The sequence below is a fragment of the Staurois parvus genome, unplaced genomic scaffold (assembly GCF_062004578.1).
Source record: "Staurois parvus isolate SC_StPar_1 unplaced genomic scaffold, SC_StPar_1.0 ptg000123l, whole genome shotgun sequence".
NCBI lineage: Eukaryota > Metazoa > Chordata > Amphibia > Anura > Ranidae > Staurois > Staurois parvus.
In genome coordinates this window covers 787,537-814,811 of record NW_028317919.1, presented here as the reverse complement: position 1 = coordinate 814,811, position 27,275 = coordinate 787,537, and the positions used below count along the sequence as shown (strand labels likewise).

Here is a 27,275-nt window from a genome sequence, read left to right as displayed (position 1 = left end):
TTTTTTTTTATTATACAGTAAATGGTCAGAGATACAGGGTGACTATTATCTGTCCACAATGCGGGATTGTAAATAAGTCATCACTGTGGGCATACACACGACTGGGTTTTCAGGGACTGGGTTTCAAAGTGATGGACTATGGCCCTATCCCTTTATAGCACCCTGCAGCTAACTTAATGCAATGCACCAATTACAAGGTGAGCACCCAAGCAGGATCCAGTGCCTGAAGCAACAATACAGGCTGTCCTCACAGCATGGGGTCCATGTAAGTCTCCCAAGTTTATACCGAGGTTGCACAGATCTGGATACACTGCTTCTATGCTGACAGTAGAAGGCAGTTGAGTGCTTGACTGATGGATTGGAAGATAAAAGAAAGAAAATAATAAAGAAAAATAATAAAACTAGTTAAGCCAAGGGTGAGTTTTCCATGAGGGAGAAACGGCCAATCGCCTTCAGACACTAGTACAAAACTGAGGACTCAAAATTGAGGATTTTTTTTTTTATTATTTTGAAGAGGGATCAGAACACCCATCAGGTTTTTACTACTGTTTGTTCCACTGCTAGGGAGATTCACGCTCTCTATTTGTTCTTATGTACCAATTTTCACCAAAAGTAAAAATATAAATAAAAAAGCAAAATTTTGGGTACCCAGAAGAATAAAGGGGAAATATTTCAATGATGACATTAGTTTTGGTGACCCTAGTAACAACCAGGGATTCTCTCAATTTGGAGAAATGTCCCCTCAGTTATTGTTTTGGCTATGGATAGGAAGTGATGGGAAATCTCCCTAATGGGAAAACTACAAAGGATTATAATCCTTCCTTATTCTATCCAAAACAGAAAACTGTTCCCCTTTAGTTCTACTTTAAGCATAGTAAAATATTCATATGAACAGGAATTAAAAAAGGAGTAGGAATTTTATTTGCAGACATTTCAAATGCAAGAATCCTTCTTGTCCTAGGGTGAACATGATATGCTTTCAGAAAATAAACCCCAAAGAGCTGATAAAAAGGTTACATCTAGGAAAAGCATTTCTAAAGCCTGGGGAAAAAAAATTCAACTAAAATCTCTCTTTGATTTACAAACACATACTAGCAAAGCAACAGCCAGCGTTTGGTTGTCATTGGCAACAGCTTGTTGCTTCCCAAACTTTATGAATGATTCATAATCCATACTAATAAAATATACTATATATATAAAATCATACCACATCTACTCCCCACCAAACTGATGTATGCGAATCCCATGGGAAAGCCCAAATCCTGAGAGGTATTCATAGTTTATAGCAGAACTATCGATAAATGAGCAGTATACATATACCTTCTCAGCTTGTATATTACAACGGTTGCAGTTATCACGCTGACCTTCTCATTATCTGGTAGGATTAAGCAAAGAACTCTGCATTGTTGGCAGAGTGAGATCATGACTTATTTCTGCTGCTGCATTAATACCAGTGAATGACTTGCTAAAGTACAACCCTGCCCCTGAATCATAAACTAAACTAACACAGGCAGCGTGTCTTTGAATAATCAATATCGCTGTTCATTAATATCACTGGTTATTACTTATTTAGATTAGCTCAACCGCATAACTGCAGATGATTTAAATTGCATTTCATGACAAAAGACATTTAAGGTTTCCATACCTGGGTTTATACAGCAGTGACCACTTATACTACATTATCTAAAAGCTGTCAGGTTTACATACAATTTTAAAGAAAACTTTGTATCAGAAAAAAAAAAAATGTTGCCACATAAAGAGCAATTTGCAAGGAGAAACATCTCAGGAACATTTAAGAGAAATAGGAGGAACCGGAGCTAAATTTAAACTGTTATTGGAAAGGGTCTGAATACTTAAGCCAATGTGATATTTCAGTTTTTAATTTTTCATACATTTGCAAGCATTTTTAAAATTCTGTTTTCACCTTGTCATTATTGGGGGCTGAGTTTAGATTAATGAGCAAAAAAAAAAAAATGAATTTAAGCAACTGTGGTATCAGGCTACAACGTAAAAATTGTTCTTTAAAAAGTGAAGTGGGTCTGAAGATTTTATGAATGCAATGTATATGACAACATCCTGCAGTCACTGGTTCCTAAAGCTGGCCATGTACATGTAGATTTTCGGACGAGAATATTCGTATGAAAATGGAGAGCACAGTGGCTAAATGGTTAGCGCTTCCACCTGGCAGTACTAGGGTCGCTGGTTCAAATCCCAACCATAGCACCACCTGCCTGGAGTTTGCATGTTCTCCCTGTGCCTGCGTGGGTTTCCTCCCACACTCCAAAGACATGCTGGTAGGTAAATTAGACCCTATCTAAATTGGCCCTAGAATGTGTATGTATGAATGTAAATTACGGACCTTAGATTGTACGCTCCTTGAGGGTTAGGGACTGATATGAATGTACAATATATATGTAAAGTGCTGTGTAAACTGACAGCGCTATATAAGTAAATAGTATATGTATAAATAAATGCTTTGCATGTTTGAGGAATGGACAAATGTCATTTGAAAATTGTCTTTTGCTTTTTAACATTTGATTTTAGAGTTAATGTAATTTCTGAACGATAGGCACATACACTGTCTGAAAATTCATTTGATTGAGAAAAGTATTCCTTGCGTCATCTTTGAATTTTCCTGTCACTGTGGTCGAAAACTAATATCAATTTGACCCCACTAATGATTACAAAATAAAAACGAATATTCTTAGAATTAAAATTCTCAAACAAAAATCTATACGTGTATGGCCATCATAAGGCATCCCTAGGAATCACTGACATCACTGGTAATCTCCACGCTTTCTTTTTTGAAGAAAAGTGGTGGGGATAGCAGTGGCACTACTGCCCAAATACGGCCACTGGACATTGACATGGTTTAAATGTCAAATCGCCATATTCGGTCCATGATGTTACCACTTTCCCGTTGTCTTTTTTTTTTTTTTTTGGCCAGCCAGTAGGTGGTGGGCATCGTGATTTACAACGAACATACAAGGGATATTTTTCTGAGATTTGTTTTTTTTTTTCTTATAAATAACTTGTCAGAATGTTTGGGGGTCTTTATTTCCAGGTTAAAGCATTTTGTGGGATTATATATGAGTACTATGTATCCCATACTTATTCACCAAGCCGACGGTATCTGGGAACCCCCTTTTCATTAAAGTGGACTTCCATATTCCGGCACATCCCCCCAGAGCCTCACAACCACCAGCCAGGTTTGTGGGGATGAGGACCTTCTCATCAACATAGTTCATGGGAGTGGCACATGCTTGTCCCTCCCTTTTTCCTGGCCAGCCAGGCTGAATGCTGAGATTAAGTTGCAGGTAAACCCATATCCAATCCTTAGCTGATTTCAGGCATTTTTTTTTGTTTGTTGTGCATGAGATACTCCCTTAAAATCCATACCAGACTCAGTGGGTCTAGTATTTACTTTGGGGAAACTCATTGCAATTCTTTTTCATTCTTGCTGTAGGCTGTGCTACAACCAAAGTTACATTTACAAAGAGAATGATAAATTATTTTTGTACACACCTCTCCAGCATCCTGACATTCAGGTTGGTTCAGTTGTGTCCAAATCTAAACTGGGCAAAGAACTCAAACCAAGCATATGGGCCCTTAAAAAAATGTCTTTGGATTATAGTTTCTGAAAAAAAAAGAAACCTAGATTTGCCAAAAAATAGGCAAAAATTCCAAAAGCAGTTTAGTTTAGAATATGGGAATAAAAACATTGCTTTTAGCGCAGGAGATAAATCTGTGACTGTTGGCAGTTGTTTAAAAACAAAACAAAAACAAGCTGTTAAATAGTCAAATGCTGAGACTAGAAGAGAAGAACTATGGCAGTCCCAAGCCGGTCATGCAGTATCTGACATCTGAGTGTGTTAACATATATATGCTTTGAAGTGCAGATGAACCACAAATAAATACATATGTTTGTAGTTCTCCTAGGTTACTATCCAATGAGACATAGCAGCAAACAAAAATTGCAGGACTGCCCCCCCCCCCCCCCAAAAAAAAATATAGGGGCACTTGACACCTGTGCAATGTTTTCTTCAACTCTTGATGACCTCAAGCAGTTTTGCACCAGGTCTGTCTGTCAGCAGTTGATCATATGAGTTCTTGTAGGCTCATATTGATTGCTATGGACATGTGGTTAATTCACCCCTGCCTCTGCTGTTCCCTTCTTGCCTTTGATCTTTTCCAGCATCAGAATCCTCACCAGCGAATCCTGCCGTCACACTGCATAGCCAAATATTTGAGATTTAGTTTTCATGTCAGTCCTAGTCAGAAATTGGAAATTTCCTTGAGTGATTTGTTTTTCTTTTAGGCCAAGGAAATCTCAACTTGCTTCTTTAGTACCACAACCCAATGCTTCAACTTTCTGGTGTACAGGATAGCAAGCCAACCATTGCTACTGGGAAGGCTGTAGGTATGACAATAGAAATCTTTGTAGGGAACATGATCTCCCTGTTCACTGTCCAAATTTAACATTGGAACGTCTATACTTCATCAAGGTCAGAGCTACAGTACCCAAACATATCCTGGAGCTCTGAAAGATAGCTGTCATTTCTACTGGGTGTTTCCCATTTATCTGCATAGACCGGATAAGGCTAGCCAATCTACTTTTAGTTTCATGATCTTTAAAGTATACATAAAACCCTAATTGTATCACATTTTGTGTGCTAAAAGTACTGTGTATAATTTCCAAATTAAAAGACTTTAATTTAAAAAAATATTTTTTCTGAGTTCATTGAATGACACTGGTAGATCAAGACCGAGTTGCTACAACACCTGCAGAATTAGGACACTAGCAAAGCACAAAAGATTAGAACACAACCCAGGGACAGCCACTGCTGGTAGCCAAATCTCACCCATCTGCAACACATAGTTAGTAGCCAGCAGTATTAGGCTTAACACCAAAAAAGAATTAGTTAAACAGGGAGGGTGCCGTGTCCTTCAATTAACCCAGAGAAAGATTTGACGAGTAAAAACATCTAATTTTCTCTCTTTCATTCACTGAAGAACACAGTGAGAGATCCAACCATTAGGATATCCCAAAACAATGCCAGAGATGCACATGGGTCAGAACTACTAACAGGTGGGAATCACACCCAAAAGAAACAAATTGCCACCTCTAAAACCTTCAGACCAAAACTAGCATTGGCAGAAGCGGTAACATCAACTTTATGGAGCTTGGGTAAAAAGGTATGAACAGATAATCAGGGAGTTGCTTTGCATAACTGAGAAATGAAGGCAGAGTGATTAAAAGGACCAAGACATGTTCATCTACCTGTTCGAGTGCCCAAAAAGAGATTAGGCTTGAACCACAGTCTGACAAATGCATTAAGATATAGTAGATGGCGAGGCTGCCTGTCCTTTCCTAAAGCCATCCGGAATAAGAAACAGAGTGTCTTCCAGCCAGAGGTGATAAAAGTTAAGCACACTCAAATAGCTTGAACCAATCCGACTTATAAAGAGCCACTTCTTTAGGATGAGCCGGACTGGGAAATAATGAAGGCAGAAGAATATACTCATTTAAATTAAATGCTAACACACCCTTCAACAAAAAGGGATAACTGTGAAGGGAGAACCAGTATGTTTACAAGAAAGAGCAGGTAGTACCAACACCCAGCAAGCTGAGGTAAAGGTTAAAAAAAAAAAGCTGAGAAAACGTTAATAAGGGAACTTCCTGAATGGACTCAGAGGATTTCTGTAGGGTAGAAAGAACCAAATTCAGATCCCACTGCATCATTCGGGGTCTATAAGGGGAGAAAATTCAAGTAACCCTTTGAATGAAGGTATGGACCAAGGAAAGAGAGGCTAATGGGTGTTGCAATAGCACATAAGTGTCAATTTTCTGCCCTGTCTGTCCTATCACGTTGGAGGAAAGCTAGAATACAAGCTAAAGAAAATCTGCAAAGGATGAAAATCCAGTGATTTGCACCAGGCAAAGTAGGCTTTCCAGATACGGTAGTAAATTAATCAAGGAGGTAGACTTCTGGGCTGAAAGCATGGTGAAAATTACAGCTGAGAGACCTTTGGCCTTCAACAACTGGGTTTCAAAACTCATTTCATTAACCACTTGCCTACCAGGCACTTATACCCCCTTCCTTACCAGGCCAATTTTCAGCTTTCAGCGCTGCCGCACTTTGATTGACAATTGCGCGGTCATGCAACATTGTACCCATATGAAATTTTGATCATTTTTTTTCTCACAAATAGAGCTTTCTGTTGGTGGTATTTAATCGCCACTGGGCGCTTTACTTTTTGCGCTATAAATTAAAAAAAGTGCAAAAAATTTGAAAAAAAAAAAAAGTTTGTTTCTTTTATAAAATTTTTCAAACAGGTATTTTTTCTCCTTCACTGATTTGCGTTGATGAGGCGGCACTGATGGGCACTGATAGGCGGCACTGATGGGCACTGATAGGCAGCACTAAAGGGCACTGATAGGCAGTACTAATGAGGTGGCACGGATAGGCGGCACTGATAGACAGCACTAATTAGGGGTCACGGATAGGCGGCACTGATAGGCGGCACTGATAGGTGACACTGATGATGGGTACTGATAGACGGCACTGACTGGCATCACTTCTGGGCACTGACTGGCACAACCCCTGGGCACTGACTGGTGGCACTGACTGGCAGCACTGCTGGGCTGCACTGGTGGGTGGCACTGGTGGGCAGCACTGGTGGGTGGGCACAGGTGGGTGGCACTGGTGGGCACAGGTGGGTGGCACTGGTAGGTGGGCACAGGTGGGTGGCACTGCTGGGCACATGTAGGTGGCACTTCTGGGCACAGGTAGGTGGCACTGCAGAGTGGCACAGGTGGGGGCACTGCTGGGCACAGGTGGGGGCACTGCTGGGCACAGGTGGGGGCACTGCTGGGAACGGGTGGGCGGGGCTAGTGGGCGCACTGCTGGGTGGAACTTGCGGGTGTCACTGCTGGGCACCGATCATCAGGGCACTGATCATCAGTGCCCTGATGATCGGTGCCGATCCCCGTTCTGACAACTGCCGGTTCTCGGCAGTACTTTCCTCACGATCTGACAGCGTGAGGAAAGTGCAGCCGAGAACCGGCCGAGAACCGGCACTTGCATTTCCCTGTGATCAGCGTGTCATTGGACACCGCTGATCACGTGGTAAAAGGCCGGTGGGATCGGCCTTTCACCACATCACGTGATCAGCTGTGTCCGTAGGACACAGCGATCACGGAGATCGCCGGGTCATATGACGTCCACTCAGAACTGGCCGGCCGCGGTGAAGCCGTCATTCGGCTATGCGCGGTCGGCAAGAAGTTAAAGTCAGTGTCTGTAAAGCAGGATAGAATATCTGACCCTGGGAATAGAAGGTCTGGACGAAGTAGAAGGATTCGGGGCAAGGTCTGCAAACCAAGCACTGCGTGGTCACTCCAGATCTACCTGGAGTACCAAAACACCCTCCTGTTCTAACCTCCTCAGAAACTGTAGAAGGAGTTTCAGAAGATGGAAAGCATTGAAGAGAGCGTATCTGTCCCACGGGGCCACTAGCATCTGTGGGAAGTCTAAGGATCCTTTGATCTGGCCACAAATATAGGAACCTTCCAATTGAGCCTGGATGCAAATGGGTCTAAATCTGGAGTGCCCCAGTGAAGGCAAATCTTGGTCCAGGCACTTTTACAGGATCCTCTGATGGCTGGTGTCTCTAGAGATTGCAAATGCCTCCTGATGTCTGTTCATATGCTACAACCAGAAAAACCATAAAGTGACACTAAAGCTTCACTTTTAAAAAAAAAAACAAAAACAAAACAACATGTCTATTCTTACCTACTCTGTGCAGTGGTTTTGCACAAAGCAGCCAGATTCTCTTTTCAGGTCCCCTCCTGTACTCGTGGCTCCTCCCCCTCGAGCATTGCCCCCTGGGAAATCTGCTCACCCTGGGGGCACCGCTAGGTGTTTGTCCCTGCGCAGCTGCTCTATGTGTCCTTAAGACACAGAGCCACCCCCCCTCTCCTTATTGGCTCACTGGCTATGATTGACAGCAGCAGGAGCTCTCGCTGCTGCTCAGCCATTGAGGAGGAAGAGTCCCTAGACAGCAGAGGCTATCGAGAACATCACTGGATCAGGAGGGGGCTCAGGTAAGGATTGGGGGGGGCCGCTGCATACAGATTTTTTTTTACCTTCATGCATAGAATACATAATAGGTAAAAAACCTTGAGCCTTTTGAACCACTTTAGACAACACTCCCTGGGCAGATAGAGGGGCAACAAAAGGTGATGCCATATTGTGATAACATAATGTTGTGATAATATACTTATTTTATGGGTGATGAGAGTTAAAAATTTACCTACTGGTGGTTTCCACGGTTGGCATTACCTTTTATTGCTCCTGTGGTCACCCAGGGAGAAGTTTTTAAGGTGGTTCTGGTTGCAACACATGTAACTAATATGTATTGTTATCCTTTGTGGTACATTGTTACATGGAGAGTTTTCAGAACTGCTTGACTTAAAATGTTTCTTTCTGTATTATTTTTACAGAAAATGTCAGTGTTCCATCCTGAAGATGTTGACCATATCTGTGAAATGCATGTGGGGGAGGGGGGGTGGATTAACTAAACACGGAGTGTGCAAAATCTGGTGCAGCTCTGCATAAAAACCAATCAGGTTTTTTTTTTTTTTTTTAGAATTGTATTCAAGCATCTCCCTGCTTCCTTAATACCTGGGTAGTAATTGCATCTCATAGGATGCAGTTACTGCTCAAATACCAGAATAGTTATTGGATCGGTTTGGCTGATAACTTTCCATTCAACTTTCCTGCCTCAACAGAAATTCAAGACATGTATGGCCAGCTGTACATCCCAAGTCTGGTATATGCCCCTCAAAGTGGCGGGGGATAAATTTGATCCCATGGAGCCACCAGTGTATCCACTTATTTTGCCGTAGGATTTCTGTATCTGTAAGCAAACCTATCCAGGTCGCTCCTAGCTATTTAGATTTGATATCCGGTGTGGGATAGGAGAGAGCTGAGCCAGAGGGAGCACGGCTTGGGGCGATCTGGGCTTCCTGGTCGGCCATCCTTCCTGGATGAGGAGAGGCAGGAAACATGCGAGAGCCTTCATATTGTTCATGTGCCTTCACTAGGCTTTGTGCCAGTCCTGACTGATAAGAGCATTTATGATGGCTGCATACAGCGGAGCACCTTAAAGGGAGACCTAATGACAGGAGTGTGACACATTATTTTACTGGTGAACGGGGAGATACCGCCATCATTGCGGAGACCCGGTAAAAGACCACAGGCATCTTCGAGGCACATTTTTTCAGTGTATTCTTCTAGCGCATTTTCCCTCTGGGGTCTATGTGTGGAGGTGAGGGGCCAATCTAGCTGGTGACGGCACTGCACTCTAATGTGTGCATTTAGTTATTTGGGTCACTTATTTGATGCCATCATTTGGGCATCTGGGAGCTCACCATTATCACTTTTTAGCCTTCTGCTTTTAGGACGGCTTGAGATCATTCACAGTTTATTGCGTTTTAATCTATTGCTGATTTTCCCTCGGTCAGTACTTTTCCTTATTTGTTCACAATATTATTTTGCACTAGTCCTTTTAGGCACCATTTGGATGTCCATTTCAGACATCTGGGAGCACACTTACACTATATGTTTCAAAAGTAGTCTTTATATTCACTTTTTTTATTGCACGCTATACAATACGGACCATTTTTTCCTGGTCAGTCCATGTCTCTTTTCTTTTTCTTTTTTTCAGTCACTACATATATGTGTGGTACTATATTTTCACTTGTTTTAACCATTGCTGGGTTGCACTGTTGATTACAATTTATATATGTGGATGATGTCATAGAAATCTCTGGGATAGCACTACACCACTTTGTTTGTAAACCTATCCAGTTACTGTTTGAACCTGGAGGCCAGGAGGTTAACATCCAGCATCTCCACCTGTGACACAGGTCCCAAAAAACCTCTGGGTGTAGGGCCAATTCCTTGGATCCAGGCTCTGTTGGCTGAGAAAGTCTTTCTGCCACTTGTTTCTAGTAATCTAACTTTGGGATTTAAACAGTGAACAAGGCTGGAACATTAAGTTCTGCCCAGAATAGAATCCTGCCATTGCGTTCTACAACTGGATCCTGATCTGATGACCCTCCAGTCAAGATTCCCAACACTCCAGTGACAAATTGTTCAAAGCACCAGAATGTCGATTAGGAGATGGGATTCCTCTGGCATCAAAGTATCCTGCACCAATGAGGCATCTATAGCGCCTTCCTAGCCTGTCAGGATAGCATTCATTGTGAGGATCCTTCAAGATATAGGAAGGAAGGTTTCTAAAACTCCAAAGCAATATGCTTAAACCACCTTGCCAGAGACAACCTGGATCTCGGTGTAAGGTGAATCGGTTTTTCCAGAAACCGAGCCCATTTGTCCCACAATGATACTGAATTGAGTAGTAGGAAGTGGAACTGGGCAAATGGGACTGCCTTGAAGGAGGCTTCCATCAGCCCCATGACACTTCTGCAAAAACCTGAGTTGGGGGACTCTGGGACAGGAGATCTCCAAATTTGAGAGCAGAGAAGGTATGAAGATTCTCCTGAGGAAATAAAAACTCAAACCACAGCTGTGTCTAGAATAAGACTTGGATATTCCAAAAAAACAAGTCAGCACCAATATTGGATTCTGAAAGTTCAGGATTCAGGCTAACATTTTGAGGGTTTGAACTGTCGATGTGACATTGCTAACCAGGACTTGTGCCAACTATTTCCTAAGAACATGACAAAGTGATCACATGGGCCAGTACCTTGGTGAATACACTAGTTACTGAAGACAGATCATATAAAAGTGAAGACTTGTGAGCTGCTATATGAGTGAGGAATAGTCCAGAGTGCTAATTGTGAATTGCATGCACCTAACACATACTCATATTAGTGTGTCAAACCAATACTAAACAGAAAATGTGCTGCGCTTCACTCAACAGTGCCAAATTCAAATAATAAATACATCCATGTACTTCTATTAATAATAAGTGCCAAAAATAATATATTAAATAAATAGATCAACCAATGTAACCAAAAGCAATGTCCATATACATGTCATAAAAAGTCAATAGATACTTCTTCAGAAATGCATGTTCCCTTACAATGAAATTAATATCCACTGCTTCTTAATTGATCTCCTGTGTGAAAATAACTTAAATATTGTGTGCTCCCCGACCGGTTGTGCTCTCACCTCAGAAATATAACCAACCGTTAAGTGAGGTCATATAATGTTTGTGTCCCTTTGAATGGGCCAAAATTGTGGATGGGATGGTATCCGGCTGTTTGGGATCCCCCTTCACTTGATCAGTAGGCTCTCCTGTGTATCAATGTGACAAACTCCTGCGCTCCTACCTAAAAACGAATACCTACCAACAAAGGTAAAGCTGCTACATACAGTCATATACCCATAGACAAAAATTATAAAATGAAACACAAATGATGCAGTGCTACTACCATAAAACCTCTTCACACATAAATGGATAAGTGAAACAGTGCACTGTTTCACTTATCCATTTATGTGTGAAGAATTTTTATGGTAGTAGCGCTGCATCATTTGTGTTTCAGGCTCTCCTGTGTACTTTAGGATGCTGGTTGTCATTATCTGGAATCAGGTTCAGAGGCCAGTGGCTGTAGCTGTTGTCAGGTGAATGAATACACAAGCAGATCTCCTTAGTGGCTGGGCCCTTAGCTGGGATCCCAAGCACTTAGTTCAGCCTCTGCTACAAGCCTGGTCAGAAATGCTATCGCCAGGTTCACATGATTCACACAAAGTCAGATCTGACTTATTATTAATAGAAGTACATGGATGTTATTATTTAAATTTAGCACTACTGAGTGAAGCACAGCACATTTTTTGTTATTTATTATTGAAGACAGACCAGACGGCAGGGCCACAACCTGGAAGTGCTGGGGACCCAGAGCAAAACTAAGGAATTGCTGATGTGCTGGAATAATGGGGACATGCAAGTAAGCTTCCTCTATGACCACCGAGGGAGGAGGTCATAATGATGATAGAATGACCAACCTGGTGGATTTCATGCACAATTTCTGGGCTGAATGAAGACATTTAGAGTTTGAGATCCAAGATGGAGCGAACTCTCCCTTTTGGTTTGGGAACTGTAGAAAGGTTGGAATAAAAATTCCTGTAACCTTTCTGCCACAGGAACTGGGGCAATAACTACTTGATCCACAAGGCCTGCAAGGACTGCATGGTGGTTTGCTGATCTGTAGGAAGTTGAAATACAACCTGGGATGAGGCTGAGAGCAGAATTTGGTTTGTAGCTTTTGAAACCACCTTCTCTACCCAAGTATATGAAATACTGTTTGTCCAGTCATCCCCACACTACAGAAAGTTGGAGGTGTCCCATCATGCTGAAGGGTACTTGCTTTGCAACCCAACATTTCAACCAAGGAGTTCTCTGCATATTTACTGAAGACTCATACAAGAAATAAGTCTATTAACCAAAATTACAAGGCTAGCAGCATAAGCTCCAAATACTTCATAAACACGGAATCAGCGTGTAGTGAATCTGGATCCCTCCTCATACTTTCGGTCCACTCACTGAATGTTTGACAGACTAGCATCAAGATCATGGCTGGGTACCTGCCACAAAAAACAAGGTTTTTTTTTTTTTTTTAAAGAATCTCCAAGCATTTATCTGAGATTATTATATACTGGTGCATACTCTACAGAAATTGTCAGTACTTTATATTAAGATGGGACACAACCAATCAACAGCTTCTCAATAAATGACTATTCAAATAGGTATTGGACTGTAAAACAGTTTAAACCTCACTGCCATTTAGGAGTTGGTAGTTTTTAGTAGCCTAAGGGCCTCAAAGGGATCCTAGAGAGGTAGGGACACTAGTAGAAGCTTCTGACTGCATTCCCATATTTAACTGGCAGGCACCACATCAATAACAGCCAAAATGGTCTCTCTAAGCCAGTGGTTCTCAACCTTTCTAATGCCGCGACCCCTTAATACAGTTCCTCATGTTGTGGTGACCCCCAACCATAATATTATTTTCGTTGCTACTTCATAACTGTAATTTTGCAGTGGGAGGACTAGTGCCACGTCATTGGTGTCAGTGGGAGGAATAGTGCCCCATCGTTGGTGTCAGTGGGGGGAGGAATAGTGCCCCATCGTTGGTGTCAGTGGGGGGAGGAATAGTGCCCCATCGTTGGTGTCAGTGGGGGGAGGAATAGTGCCCCATCGTTGGTGTCAGTGGGGGGAGGAATAGTGCCCCATCGTTGGTGTCAGTGGGGGGAGGAATAGTGCCCCATCGTTGGTGTCAGTGGGGGGAGGAATAGTGCCCCATCGTTGGTGTCAGTGGGGGGAGGAATAGTGCCCCATCGTTGGTGTCAGTGGGGGGAGGAATAGTGCCCCATCGTTGGTGTCAGTGGGGGGAGGAATAGTGCCCCATCGTTGGTGTCAGTGGGGGGAGGAATAGTGCCCCATCGTTGGTGTCAGTGGGGGGAGGAATAGTGCCCCATCGTTGGTGTCAGTGGGGGGAGGAATAGTGCCCCATCGTTGGTGTCAGTGGGGGGAGGAATAGTGCCCCATCGTTGGTGTCAGTGGGGGGAGGAATAGTGCCCCATCGTTGGTGTCAGTGGGGGGAGGAATAGTGCCCCATCGTTGGTGTCAGTGGGGGGAGGAATAGTGCCCCATCGTTGGTGTCAGTGGGGGGAGGAATAGTGCCCCATCGTTGGTGTCAGTGGGGGGAGGAATAGTGCCCCATCGTTGGTGTCAGTGGGGGGAGGAATAGTGCCCCATCGTTGGTGTCAGTGGGGGGAGGAATAGTGCCCCATCGTTGGTGTCAGTGGGGGGAGGAATAGTGCCCCATCGTTGGTGTCAGTGGGGGGAGGAATCGTGCCTCATCGTTGGTGTCAGTGGGGGGAGGAATCGTGCCTCATCGTTGGTGTCAGTGGGGGGAGGAATAGTGCCCCATCATTGGTAGTAGTGAATCCAATGATGGGGCACTATTCCTCCCACTGACACCAATGATACTTACCTTGCTGACCCCTGCTCCAGCCTGGGCTCGCTCCCTCCCTCTCCCATGGTACAGACACTTACCTGTCAGATGTCTTCCTTCTCCGGCCGCTCTCCTCCTCTTCACCCGCTCGATCTTCGCGGTGCCGCTCGGCTCCTCCTCTCCAAGCTCCACCTCCTCGCCGGTGATTGGCCGCCTGTGTGCCTCTCCTGAGCTACAGTTCTGGCGGCCAATCACCGGTGAGGATCTCGAGGGTGTGTCCAGATGACAGGGGCGGCATGTCATCCCGCCCACACCTGGAGACGGATAGAGCAGCGGTGTCTCGGTTCCTAAGGCCATCAGAAATATGTGTTTTCCGATGGTCTTAGGCGACCCCTGGGAAAGTGTCGTTCGACCCCCAAAGGGGTCGCGACCCCCAGGTTGAGAACCGCTGCTCTAAGCCTTGGAGTTATAACAGCTGCCTGCAACTCCTCATGTATATCTTCAGGCAAGGATTTTTTGAGACTGACAGACTGAGCCTCTGTAGCCAAGGCATAAAGGCTGCTATGGATGCAGGCAGGTCAGAAAATGGATTATGTAGGGGAATGCATTAAAGCCTCTGCAGTCAGAGTCAGCAATCAAATTTGCACTTCGACCCACAAGATCATGGATAATTGCTGTGAAATCCTCCCAGGTTGAAACGTAGGGGGGGCACAACTAACAGAGAAGGAGGAATGTAGGGACTCAAGCAAAGGACAGCATCCCATTTTTAGGCCCTTGGGAAGAAGCAATGCAGTCTCCTGAACGGTTAGTGAATCATACGCCATAGAGATCCCATACAGCACGACTACTCCCTGTGTGTTTGGGGTTTGACATGTTGCACTACAAGGAAGGTACTTTTTAGCTCAGAAGTACAAACACTCTTCTGCACTTAGAGTAAGTGTTGGAGAAGTGATGGAGAAAGATACTCTCTACTTGAGGTATCTTGAATCCATGTAAGTAATACCAGTCTTCAGGCACCCACTAAGCCTTGCTGCCCTCCTCAGACAGGGGTGACCCACAAGCACTAATCAACAGGAAGATAAAAAAAAAAAAAAGGGCGCGCCCGCCTACTGCGTTACCCAAGACACCATTTATTCAAAAAGATAAAAGTGGATGGTTATACTAACAAACAAAACAATATAAAAAGGTCATCACATGTATCAGGAGAGATATGACCAGAACCGCTATTTGTGCTCCCAAGTGGGCTATAATGGCAACACAAAGGCCCACAGATGTTGAAATGTTTCAAGGGTGTCCCCTCTTCCTTAGAGCTGGATGTCTGCTGCACTATATGTTCTTATATACAGTGGATATAAAAAGTCTACACACCCCTGTTCAAATGTCAGGTTTCTGTGATGTAAAAAAAATGTGACAAAGATAAATAATTTCAGAAGTTTTGCCACATTTAATGTGACCTATAAAAACTGAACAACTCAATTGAAAAAGTAACTGAAATCTTTTTTTTTTTTTTTTTTGGGGGGGGGGGTAAACCATAAAAACATTTAAATATATGTGGTTGCATAAGTATGCACACCCTCTCATAACTGTGTTCAAAATTAGGCAATAACATTCAAGATCATGTTAAAATGGGAGTCAGAACACAACTACCATCATTTAAAAGTGCCTCTGTTTAACCCCAAATAAAAGTTCAGCTGTTCTAGTAGGTATTTCCTGACAATTTTCTTTGCATCCTACAGCAAAAGCCATGGTGCACAGAGAGCTTCCAAAGCATCAGTGGGATCTCATTGTTAAAAGGTATCAGTCAGGAGAAGGGAACAAAAGAATTTCCAAGGTAGCAGACATACCATGAAACACAGTGAAGACAGTCATCAGAAAGTGGAGAAAATATGGCGCAACAGTGACATTACCAAGAACTGGACGTCCCTCCACAATTGATGAAAAGACGAGAAGAAAACTTTTCTGGGAGGCTGCCAAGAGGCCTAAAGTAAAATTAACAAGTACTGGCTGTGTGGTACATGTGACAACAATCTCTCATATTCTTCATATGTTTGGGCTATGGGGTAGAGTGGCAAGATGGAAGCCTTTCCTTACGAAGAAAAACATCCAAGCCTGACTAAATTTTGCAAACATACATCTGAAGTCTCCCAAAAGCATGTGGGAAAGTGTGTTCTGGTCTGATGAAACCAAGGTTGAAATTTTTGGCAATTCCAAAAGACGTTTGACGCAAAGACAACACTGCACATCACCAAAAGAACACCATACCCACAGTGAAGCATAATGGTGGCAGCATCATGCTTTGGGGCTGTTTTTCTTCAGCTGGAACTGGGGCCTTAGTCAAGGTAGAAAGAATTATGAACAGTTCCAAATACCAGTCAATATTGGCACAAAACCTTCAGGCTTCTGCTAGAAAGCTGAACATGAAGATGACCTGCATCTTTCAGCATGACAACATGAACTTCAATGGTATCCGTTCACATCATTGTGACTAAGCACAGAGCAATTTTGCATACGGTTCCTTCCTGTACTACGTTGGTCCAATTCCAGTGGCCCTATGGGATATACAAACCTTATCAAAAGTTGCATCCAAGTAGCACTACATAAATCGCACTGAAAGTTGGTAGATGTATGCGCATAATACACACAAGCATAGCATACACACACCCTTTACTGTACAGCTCCCATAGCTCATACCTAAATAAAATGGTGATGTGCTAAACCTAAGCTAGTACAGGGCCAGCTGGCCACAAAGTCTATAGACCAGCTTCAAAACCCCACGGGAAAAACAATGTGTATACGCCATCTATCCAGCGCCAGCCAGCAACACTGCCCTGCCTATAGCAAAAAGGATTAGAGAACAGCTGAGACTTACATCACTGCTGGACATCAAGGTGTTCATTCAACCCCTTGGGAACCAAACTTGTCAGACTCTAGATCTAATATGTTTTTATCCTACAGAGCTTTTGATGTTTCCTACCACTATCAAGGTCACCCAAAACTGCTTCAATACCAGACTAGTCATGTCTTTGATGGGTCTATCTGTAAAGGGGTGAAGAACTGAATTACTACACTAGCATATCTTCATGCTTTATTTGGCAGAAAAATTGCTTTGAAACCACCCCCCCAGCATATGATATGCTTTCCTATCTATGTATGAATGCTAGCAGCATAAGGATTACAAATAGTCAATACTGATTGAGAGAATAAAGTTCCACTTTAAAAAAAGGCAAAAATTTCCCTCACTTCTAGCCAATATAGTTAGGGTTTCCCTTTCTTTCAAAGACATACAACACAATCATTGTAGGAACCAAAAAATATACTATTGTGAATAGTTGTATCCAGGAAGGAAGCAGACTCCTAACAGAGGGAGCTTTAGATTACATTCAAAAGGAAGTTGTAAACATGATATAATTTGGGTTTGTGTGTTTTGCAATGGACTTAAAACACGCAATCACTTTATTTTAGGAAATACATTGCTTCTGAATTTGTTGGTGCAAAAGTGTTACAATTGTTTCTTAAACAGCATATAGTATGTATCTATATTACACAAATATATCACACTCTATTTACTCTACATCTTCCTTCCCACTGTATATTACAAGTATTCATTATTCAGTAGAAGAGGTGTAATTTTTATACACAAAACTGTCATACTGAAATAAACTGCCCATTTGTGACACTAATATTTGTGTCAAAGTGTGATTCAGGAACATGCTGTATATGATCCAGAAGCCATTCCCAATATTAATGCTACCGTGCCACAGCTAGATATTTTAGGTGCCCAAATTGACAAAGCCAAATGAGACAGACTCCATGGTGTCGGCCCTTGTGTACCACAGGGGGGTATTTCTATTTCCAGCACTAATTTCAAACAAGAGCCATGAATGAGCAGTTCCATTGCAGTTTAATGGCTCACCATCACCCTCTGCTGGGCACATGGAGGAAGATGAATACAAAGGCATGCGTTCTGTGAAAAATTACATGGATAAAAATGGATATCACAAAGGATGGAAGTATTTTTTTTTTTTTTTTGCTTTGCCCGATTTTGTGAAAATGGCATTTCATTTTGAAAATGTGTGAATTTTGAGGTAAATTATAAAAAGGAATGCGGATTACATCTGAGGATAATAAGGATACTGGAAGGAATATTATGAACAGAGCCCAGCATTAAACTCCCTGCTCCCATCAGTATCACTTTAAGCAATAGTGGTGTGACCCTCCTGCGCTCCAAATGTGTGTTTAAACAATTAAACAAAATAAATTTATGTATGAACCCCAAACAGCTGCTAGCATTAAATCATATACCAGTGATCAAGTGAATATAAACCATATAGAATGCTGCGCTACATTCAAACTAATTTAAGTGAATGTGGAATCCAATATCTCAAATCAAAATAGTGACAATAATAATAAAAAAGTGACAATAATAATAAAAATATATACGTGCTTACTGATATCAAAATTATCAAATAAAAACACCCAAAATGATGAAAAACACAAACTTAAATCTATACGCATGTGCATGAGAAATACATATACATATAATTACATCACACGTGCAAAATGTGAAGTGAAATGTTGACTAAATAATAAACGCAAACTCAAAGTCCAATATTGGAATGTTGAAGGTGAACAAAACTGTAAACAGTGTTTCCAATAGTGTTGGTCTAATGTGGACTGGCTGCTACGTAAGTTCAATTTTACCAAAGATTTTATGTTCCTATGGTATAATAAATATACTACACTATGGGAGGATTCCTCTGTTTTGTTCTGAGAGATTGATATTTCACCTATACCTGGAGAAGAGCTTGAGTGGGAATATTAAATCCTGAAAAGCGTTTTTGGAGTGCTTTGGTGCCTGGAGGATCTGTGAGAGGGATCCATTACTGCTCTTTGATCCGCAAGGGTCGAAGTGATGAGGTGAGAGGCTAATCCAGAAGGTGGTTGGATTCATAATCACTTTAAGCAAACCTTGCAGTAAAATGCAAGGTCTGCTTAAAGAAGAAGTATAGACAAAGCTTCTTCTTTTTTTGGCTGTACTTCTCCTGTATGTCACGGAGTGCAGGTAGTTCTTTACCCCTGTGACCCAGTTTTAGCCAACAGGCTAAAGAATACTGTCAGCAGAAGTCACTGAGCTGGTCTAGGCTCTGAAAAGTTCCTGCCTATATGGTCCAGATTCACAAAGAAGTCTGGACCAGCACCTGGCTCAGCCTCTTAGCAATCCACTGGGAGCTTGATGCAGCCCCTCTCGCACCTTCCACAGCCCAGTGCTCACAGGAGCAGAGAGTCGGTGACTGACAGTCACAGATCTCTGCTCAGAGCAAAGGGTGAGAACGAAGTGATCAGCAGTGTTTGATCAATCAGTTCTCACTGCAAAGCCAGCAAGGGACAGATGCAGTATTGGAACGATGCTGCTTCCACCTATGCAAGTATAATTTTTTTGTTTTTTTGGTTCGTCCTACTTCTCTTTTAAATTATCAGGGCCCCCTCCACATTAAAAATCACCTAATGCTAGTAGTTCCAAAAAAGTACCTTAAGAAATAAAACTAAACTAAAGCAGAACTAAAAACTCTCTCAATCAACATTAACTATTTTTAATCCTTATGCCGCTAGCGTTTGTAAAAGACGGGAAGGAATTATTTAAACTTTTTTTTAACATTTCTTCATTTTCTTTCTGGTTTCTGGCCTAGGCCAAAATTGTCATACAAACATTCCAGGAATCTTCATGGAATTTTTCTTTTCTTTCATCTTGAGGAGAGGAGGAGGGGGTTTTCTCACCTAATCACTTCCTCCTGCCTGCATGCATGAGCTACAGACAGATGGATTCCAGGATGTAAATTCTACATAAATCATCTGCCTTTACACAAGATGGCCACAGCTAGAACTGCTAGAGGGTGTTTATCAAAGTGATTTCTCAACAAAATAAAGCATGGAGATATAGTTGGATAAGCAAGTTTGTTTTGAATATTAAAAGTGAATTAAAATAGTCTTTTCAATTTGTGTTGCTCAGTTAAGTTCCCCTTTAAGTTTATGCCTAGAATCTTCTACCTGCGGCACCTAGGCAAGCATGATGTCACATCCCTTCCAGCTAGCTGAAATCTTGTCAGAAGACAGTATTGCAATTGACTGCAGCATCTTCTTGCGAGATTTCACCTGCTCTGCATTTCCCAGGAATCCAGTTGGGAGGACAGTGATTTTACAGCCACTCGGCAATTGAAAATTCTGTTATACATTCTATTTCTATATTAAAACCCAATTTGGTTGGGTGTCAGTCAACCTGAAAGAGAAGCAGAGCTGGATTGCAAAATCAGCCTGAGAGGAGCAGAGCTGGATTGCAAAGTGATGAGTCTGTGGGCAACATTGCCTGCAACAGGATGAGTATTGTGGCAGGTGCTTTTTTATTTTTAAACCCTGTTTATTGCACAATGGATACAAAAGACAGCTACAGTTAGCAATCAAAACAGATTGACAGCTATCTCATAATGGCAAAAGACATTGCTTATTTTGCCCAATACACATAACCATTAATAAAACAAAAAACAAATGGCTGTCCCAAAATTCTTACATTCGTATGCAAATCTAGGTAGGTTATTCATCCACTATCCATCCCACCACAGGAGTGCACTGTTCTTGGTAATACAAATGATGAACGCCATTAGTGCGATTGGAATTGAGACAGATAACCCAGATTTTATGGTACATATGAGGGCATCCCCTTTTTCACATATGACCTTTTCATAAAGAATGATCTTGTTGACAGAATGTAGCCATTGGGATATGGAAGGTGTGGACGTTTGCATTCACTTGAGTGCCATTTTTCTAGCTAGAAACAAGTTTTTATTTGAAAATATATTCTGGAATATCCTTTATTTAAATCCCTGCATGCATAGCTAATTTTTAATTTCATAAACTGGAATTGTTCTTTAAGTGATAATTAAGATGAGGAAAGAGAATCTAGATTTACTTTTGTACACATCTTGATAAAGTGTGAGAAGCAAACAAATTAGACATTTAGGAGCAAATGGACATTTTAGAGCAAATAGATTAAGTTTACAATTTCACTTATTGATAAATATGTTCTTTACTGGGTTGCAGGGTTGAAAATTATCCATCATAGTGCCATAGGTGGCTGTAAGTAAACCTTGCGGTGGACTTGTGTGTACTGCAACAAGCTCAAACCTAACAAATACATCTAATGTATGACTAGTATACACAATCGGATATTCGGACAACTTCTCATTCGTGGTTTGTTGTATGCTAGTCTCAAAATGAAAAGAAAGGAGGATAATAAAGTTATGAACATTCTCGTGCAACCGAATACAACTTCAGAAATTATGTAAGTTATTGTATTGTATTCAGGGCTGGTGCTAGACTATTTTGAGCCCTTGGCAAGACCAGCTACTTGCTCCCAAAAAAAAAAAAAAAAGCAGAAAATATTAAAATCAACAAAAACAAGAAACTGCTAAATTTCTTTTAAATTTGCAAAAACAGGTGCCATAAGATGCCACCAGCACCAATATTAAAGACAAAATCAGTGTCACAGACGGACTGTACCTGTGGCTGGCAGTAGCAGGGTGACAGTTGCAGTGAATGGAGGATGATGGATCCAAACTCTGACAGATCCCATTCTGGAATTCCCCAGGCAATGGGGAAGGATAAAATGCTGTGATGGCAGGCAGCCCAGCCCATACAGAGAGAACACCTGAACTGAGCGATCCCACACAGTGGCATATGCGACAAAACGCATCACCACCAACACTGACACAGATCAGCAAGCCCAGCAGGCACTAGAAGAGCAGGCTGTGGGATCATGATGATGTCATCGCTCACTGACACATGTGATAGATGGCCGGCCAGGTCACACTTACACAGACACGAGACATCAGAGTCAGACATTACCTTCCTCTGCAGGTGCAACTCCGTCTTTGCCATTGAATGGGAAGAGAAGTGCTGGAACTCCACAGTGATCAGCAGCTGCCAGCCGGCCCCAGACACCGGGTATCTTCCTCTGTCCTTTCTTCCTCCCCTCTGCCGCTCCTCCTCTCAGCTGGAGGATCAATCAGAATATGGTGGCGTCCCACACAGAGTACTGGCCTGTGCTGCACCCAGGTGCCCCTAAGTGGCAGTGCATCCTAGGGGGCCACCTAGTGGAAGCACCGGCCCTGATTGTATTGTAATGTATTCGATTCTGAGCATGTGTGGTCTTGGTCTCTCAATTTTTTTGGGATGAATACTGTACGGATTAGCGAAAATAGTTTGTGCAGTTATCATACAAGAAAACATTTTGTGCTGGTTTCTTTGGATGTTATCGCATGAACTTTCATGATCAGAGGCTGAAAGCTGTGTACTAACAATCAGATTATTGTAAGATTCCTCTGAAAGTGATTTTTGTCATCCGATTTTCTGATTGTGTGTATGGGGCATAAGGATGTTTAAATAGCGGTGAAAATGAGTTGTTTACATACATTTTCAACCCTTCTGTCTAGCGTCCACTACAAATGTCCTGAAAACATTTGTGAACACAGATTCCTATGGTCACAAAAGACTGCAATGTGATCAGTTTTCAGAATACACCCACAGTTTAAAGAGGAACTTAATCTTCCCCCCTTTTTAATCCCTGCTTACCAGGTTGCAGGTTCTGCACAATTCAGATATTCACCCACCAAATGGATCCAGCGTTACCCTTTTGAGATCCTATTTTCTGCTGCCATCACTTGGGTCCCACACCACCCATGTACTTGTGTGACATCATTGGAAAGCTACAGTCTCTTACGGGTTCAGGCAGTGGGCTTTCCAACTACATACCACTAGGCATGAACCCCCATACATTTATGAATGAAAGGCTATGCCTCCTGGAATATATCACATGCATGTCCCAGGAGACACAGGGAGCACAATGCACCTCATTTGCCCAGGTGATGAGCAATGGGGGCAGGACCGAAATCTCTGCAATGATAAAAAGGGAAGCTCCACTTTATTGAATCATAGCAGGGAAAAAGTGAGTTACTTCTTGGATTTGTGATTAGAAAGACCAGCATGCTCTGCTAAACTGTATCACTAAAACACCCTAAATTATATGTGCATTTATAAAACAAAAATACTAAAACCATACTAATAAAATAAGGAACACAATCAACAGGTGTTGATTTTCAACATATATAACTATGCTATAGTATATAAATCAGATCATGCAGATTTCAGAAGGCCAATAAATATGTTGCAGGCTCTGAACAGTCATACCAAGGGTGGGGCATCATTGTTAGAACCAAAAGCTGACTTCATGGAGCTAAGAAAACATTACAGGCAACAAAAGCCATTATGTCTGCTTGACATTCCTTTCTTTTAAAGATTAACTGCTTAAAAAAAAAGTCACTTGGATTTAACTTTGATAAATCAGAGATACCACTGGATACAATAAACTATTTTTGAACCTGAGCCGTAAATGGGACATGGATTTCTCAAAACATTGTTGTACTGCTGATGCTGGTTAGGAATTTAACATTTGGAAGTAAACATTACATCACATCAATGGCTAGGCTCCAGCTCGCGATATCACGCAGATCTTTCGGATAGGGCGTGAGCAAATGAAAACATGCATTTTGTCTAAACAGCAGAGAACACCAAAGGACTGCTGGGCCTGTGCAGCCATCTGGTTAAAATTCCTTCCCAAGCCAGAGTAATCTAAATGGAACATGAGGTGCCTTTTTCCTGCCACAAAACTCGCTGCCAAAAAAATTGTCGACTTTCAGCAGTTTTTTTTTCTGCTCCTGTGTCTGTTTCACCAAGTCAGAATATTTTACAAGTGGTTAACCTTGACTAAACATTACTCCAAACAAACATACAAGACCTAATTTGGTCAAAATTGAGAAAGAAACAAGAGGCTTTTTCCTGCTCTGCTTACAAGGAATGTTTCTGTATTTCAATGAACCATTAACTGATGCGTCATGTCTGAAGGTATTTGTATCCCTCATGCCCATGAAATATTCACTGTATTATATACACAAAAGGTGTAAAAAAAAAAAAAAAAACACACGACACCTCATGAGGAAATGTAACTGAAGCTTCTACAAACTAAGATTTCTTTTTTATAGATGCACAATTAAAATAATCTCCCCCCCCCCCCCAAATACCTAAAATAGAAATGTATCCAGTGACGGAATTTGTATAGAATACCAGCATTCCAGAAAATCGTCCCTGAACGCACAGAGCCCTCACACAACAGTACCACACAGTACACCAGTTTTTTCCTGCCATAGACTTTGTCTGCCTGGCTGTCTGCAGCGGGGCTGGACACTGTACCTGTCCCTTTGAAAGAACTGTGCAAGATCTAAAGCACTGCTGAGATTTGGTGAGGTCACACTCTGTTCCCCTTGCTGAAGGCTTTGACACGAGGAAGCAAAACCCTGCTTCTACCAAGATGGCCACCTCTACACCAAAACAGGTATAGTGGATAACACAGATTACTATTTTACAATGGCACCTAAAAGTGGGTGGGATATATCAGGCAGAAAATGGACAAGTTGCCCTCATGTTAAAAACAGGAAAAAAAAAAAAAGGGCAAACGCAAGGATTTGAGCGACTTTGACAGCAGTCGATTTGTATTGGCTAGATGACAGAGTGAGAACAACTACAAAAATGCAGCTCTTGTGGGATGTGCTGGGTCTGCAGGGGTCAGGACCAACCAAAAGTGGTCTAAGGAAGGAAAATACAATGAAAAGGCAACAGGGTCATGGATGCCCAATGCTCATTGGGGCATGTGGGGAATGAAGACTGGGCCATGTAGCCCAATCAAATAGAAGATCTACTGTAGCACAAATTGCTTAAAAAGTTAATGCTGGTCTCAATAGAAAGGTGTCAGAACACACATTTCGTAGCTGTTGACTGGTCAGGATGCCCATGCTGACCCAAGTCCACAGCCAAAAGCACCTACAATGGGCATGTGAGCATCAGAACTGGACCACAGAGAAATGGAAGGTGGTGGCCTAGTCTGATGAATTCAAGAGTGGTGTGAGGAACACAACAATGAGCTTGAGGTGTTGACTTGGCTGCCAGATGTGTCCAAAACTGACTGGAATGGTGATAGTGAATAATGGTCCAATTAAAACCAGTGATGGATCTATACCATTATAAACTCAATAATGCATGAACATGCAAAAAACAATACCATGTGACTTCCTCAGGGAAGAGAGACGAGGAAGTCACATGGTATTGTGACGTAACGCGTAGGCCAGCACGTAGTGATGCACTTCCAGCGTGGATGCCATCTTGGCACACCTTGTTCTTACACCCATGCAGAGTACACCAAAAACCATGAGGGTTGAGGCTGTTTTATGCTGAAGATCTATGTGAGTGCACATTTGATTATATTTCTTTGATCCCTTTTGGAATAAACATATTACACTATGGGAAGCTGTGTTTATGTTTTCTAAATGAGATATTGCACTTACCCCTACCTGTATCTGGAGAGGAGCCACCACCTGAGTGCTGACCCCTTGAGAGGGAGATCTATTTGTGGGGACAGCAGACCAGTGGAGAGGCTGCATGCCTGAAGGATCTGAGGGTGTGATCCCATAAAACGCTTTGACCCATATGGGTCGAAGCCCTGAGGGAAGAGGCTAATCTAGCAGTCTGTTGAATTTTGACAGCAGTTACCCACAGTCACTTACATCAGCACGAGTGTTATTTTGGATTTGGATTAAGTGGTACTATCCACACCAAATTGGACTTTTAGGTGAACAGATCAGACTGTTTAGTTTGATCCAAGTGTATGTGTTTTTCACATTATTTGCACAGATTGGTCATTATTTTTTGCTTTTTATTTACATTTATTGCACGTATTAATATTTTATATAATTTATTTATATTGTACCTTATTTGTGGTACATGTCTTTTGTTATATATTTTGTGGCACCAGTAGTTATTTGGTGAGTGTATTTAGTATTATATTTTTATGCACAAGTTTTTTACATGTTCATGCATTTATTATTGAGTTTATAGTGGTATAGATCCATCACTGGTTTTAATTGGACCATTATTCACTATCACCATTCCATCCAGTTTTGGACACAATTATTTGTGTTATTTCATTTGTGTCACATTGCATGGTTGTGCATTGTTTCACTGGTATTTCACTTATTTTATATTGTGGCACTTTTTAAAGAGTGCTTAGCTCTAGTTTCTTTTCACTATTGTGTTTGTTCACACAGTTTGTCACTAGTTTGTATTCACGTGTGTAGTTATTTTATTTATTATTTTATGATATGCGAGTAGCGCTACATTCTTTATATGTATTATATTCTACAGATCATGGGTATGTGATTAAATGTTAGCAGCGTCTCGTAGTAGGATATTTGATTTAGGATTATAAGCTTCAAATATATATGGACCTAACTGTATCTGTAGTGTTTACTTGTCTTCCTCCAAAGCTCTGTGTGTCATTTCATTCCTATGTTATTCGCATGAGTCTCAAACTAACATTTATGTAGGAGGATTTGTTTCACCTCCGTGTATTACCTGAGGCCAGTCACTTCACTGGGTATATGTAAGGGTTTACAACCACTTTAAAGGATCTAGTATTTATGGCTTTGTGCCAGATACCACAGCATACCATCAGAAGTCTAGTAAAGTCTATGCCTGAACAGGTAAAGGTGGGTGGTCATAATGTTAAGGCTGATTGGTGTATACTGCCAACTCATCAATGCTTTTTGCGGGCTAAAAACTATGCTTATTCCCTTCAGTGGTTCAACAGCAATCACAGCTGTTCTACGTATTACTCTTCACTTCATTATTTTACAAACTACAACAATAATGACTGGCTATGAAACTGTTACAGCAGTTCCAGCATCAGATAAAATATTCTGCAATGTAGTTTGTCTGATTATAAGATTAAATACACTGATCAGAAGATCATGTCACTCTGGAATGCAGCAGAGTTTAAACAGCACAACTGTTTTCAAGATGCAAAGAGAAATTGGGGTAAAATTAGCACTATATCTTAAAATCCTTATTTGGTTACAGTTAAACCTGATGTGCTGAGCTTTACCAGAGGCTTTCAGGAATTCTATTAAAGAGCTGATCAGGTGCCAGCTCCACACTAGTGCAACACAGAATAGCTCTGGTTTCTTGCCATTTCCGGCAGTTTAGTCCAGCAGACCAGTTCATTACACAGGGGAAAGGCAGAGTTGTTTGATTTACCCTTGCCCCTCCTATACAAAATCTCTGTGGTTTGAGATTGTGTACCAGCAGTACTGTGTGGACTGAATAATTTGGCTGTAACTGATCTACTTTGAACCCT

At 41.8% G+C, this 27,275-nt stretch overlaps 1 protein-coding gene and 1 long non-coding RNA gene across 2 annotated transcripts in view; one reads left to right on the top strand and one right to left on the bottom strand.

The window, feature by feature from the left end:
* Window positions 1-27,275, bottom strand: part of FHL1 (four and a half LIM domains 1) — a 126,907-nt gene that overhangs the window by 72,522 nt on the left and 27,110 nt on the right. The gene's annotated exons all lie outside the window — the stretch shown is intronic.
* Window positions 8,003-21,294, top strand: LOC149467106 (uncharacterized). Its single transcript, XR_016312016.1, has 2 exons — window positions 8,003-8,104; window positions 15,721-21,294. It is a non-coding gene; the product is annotated as an uncharacterized LOC149467106 (long non-coding RNA).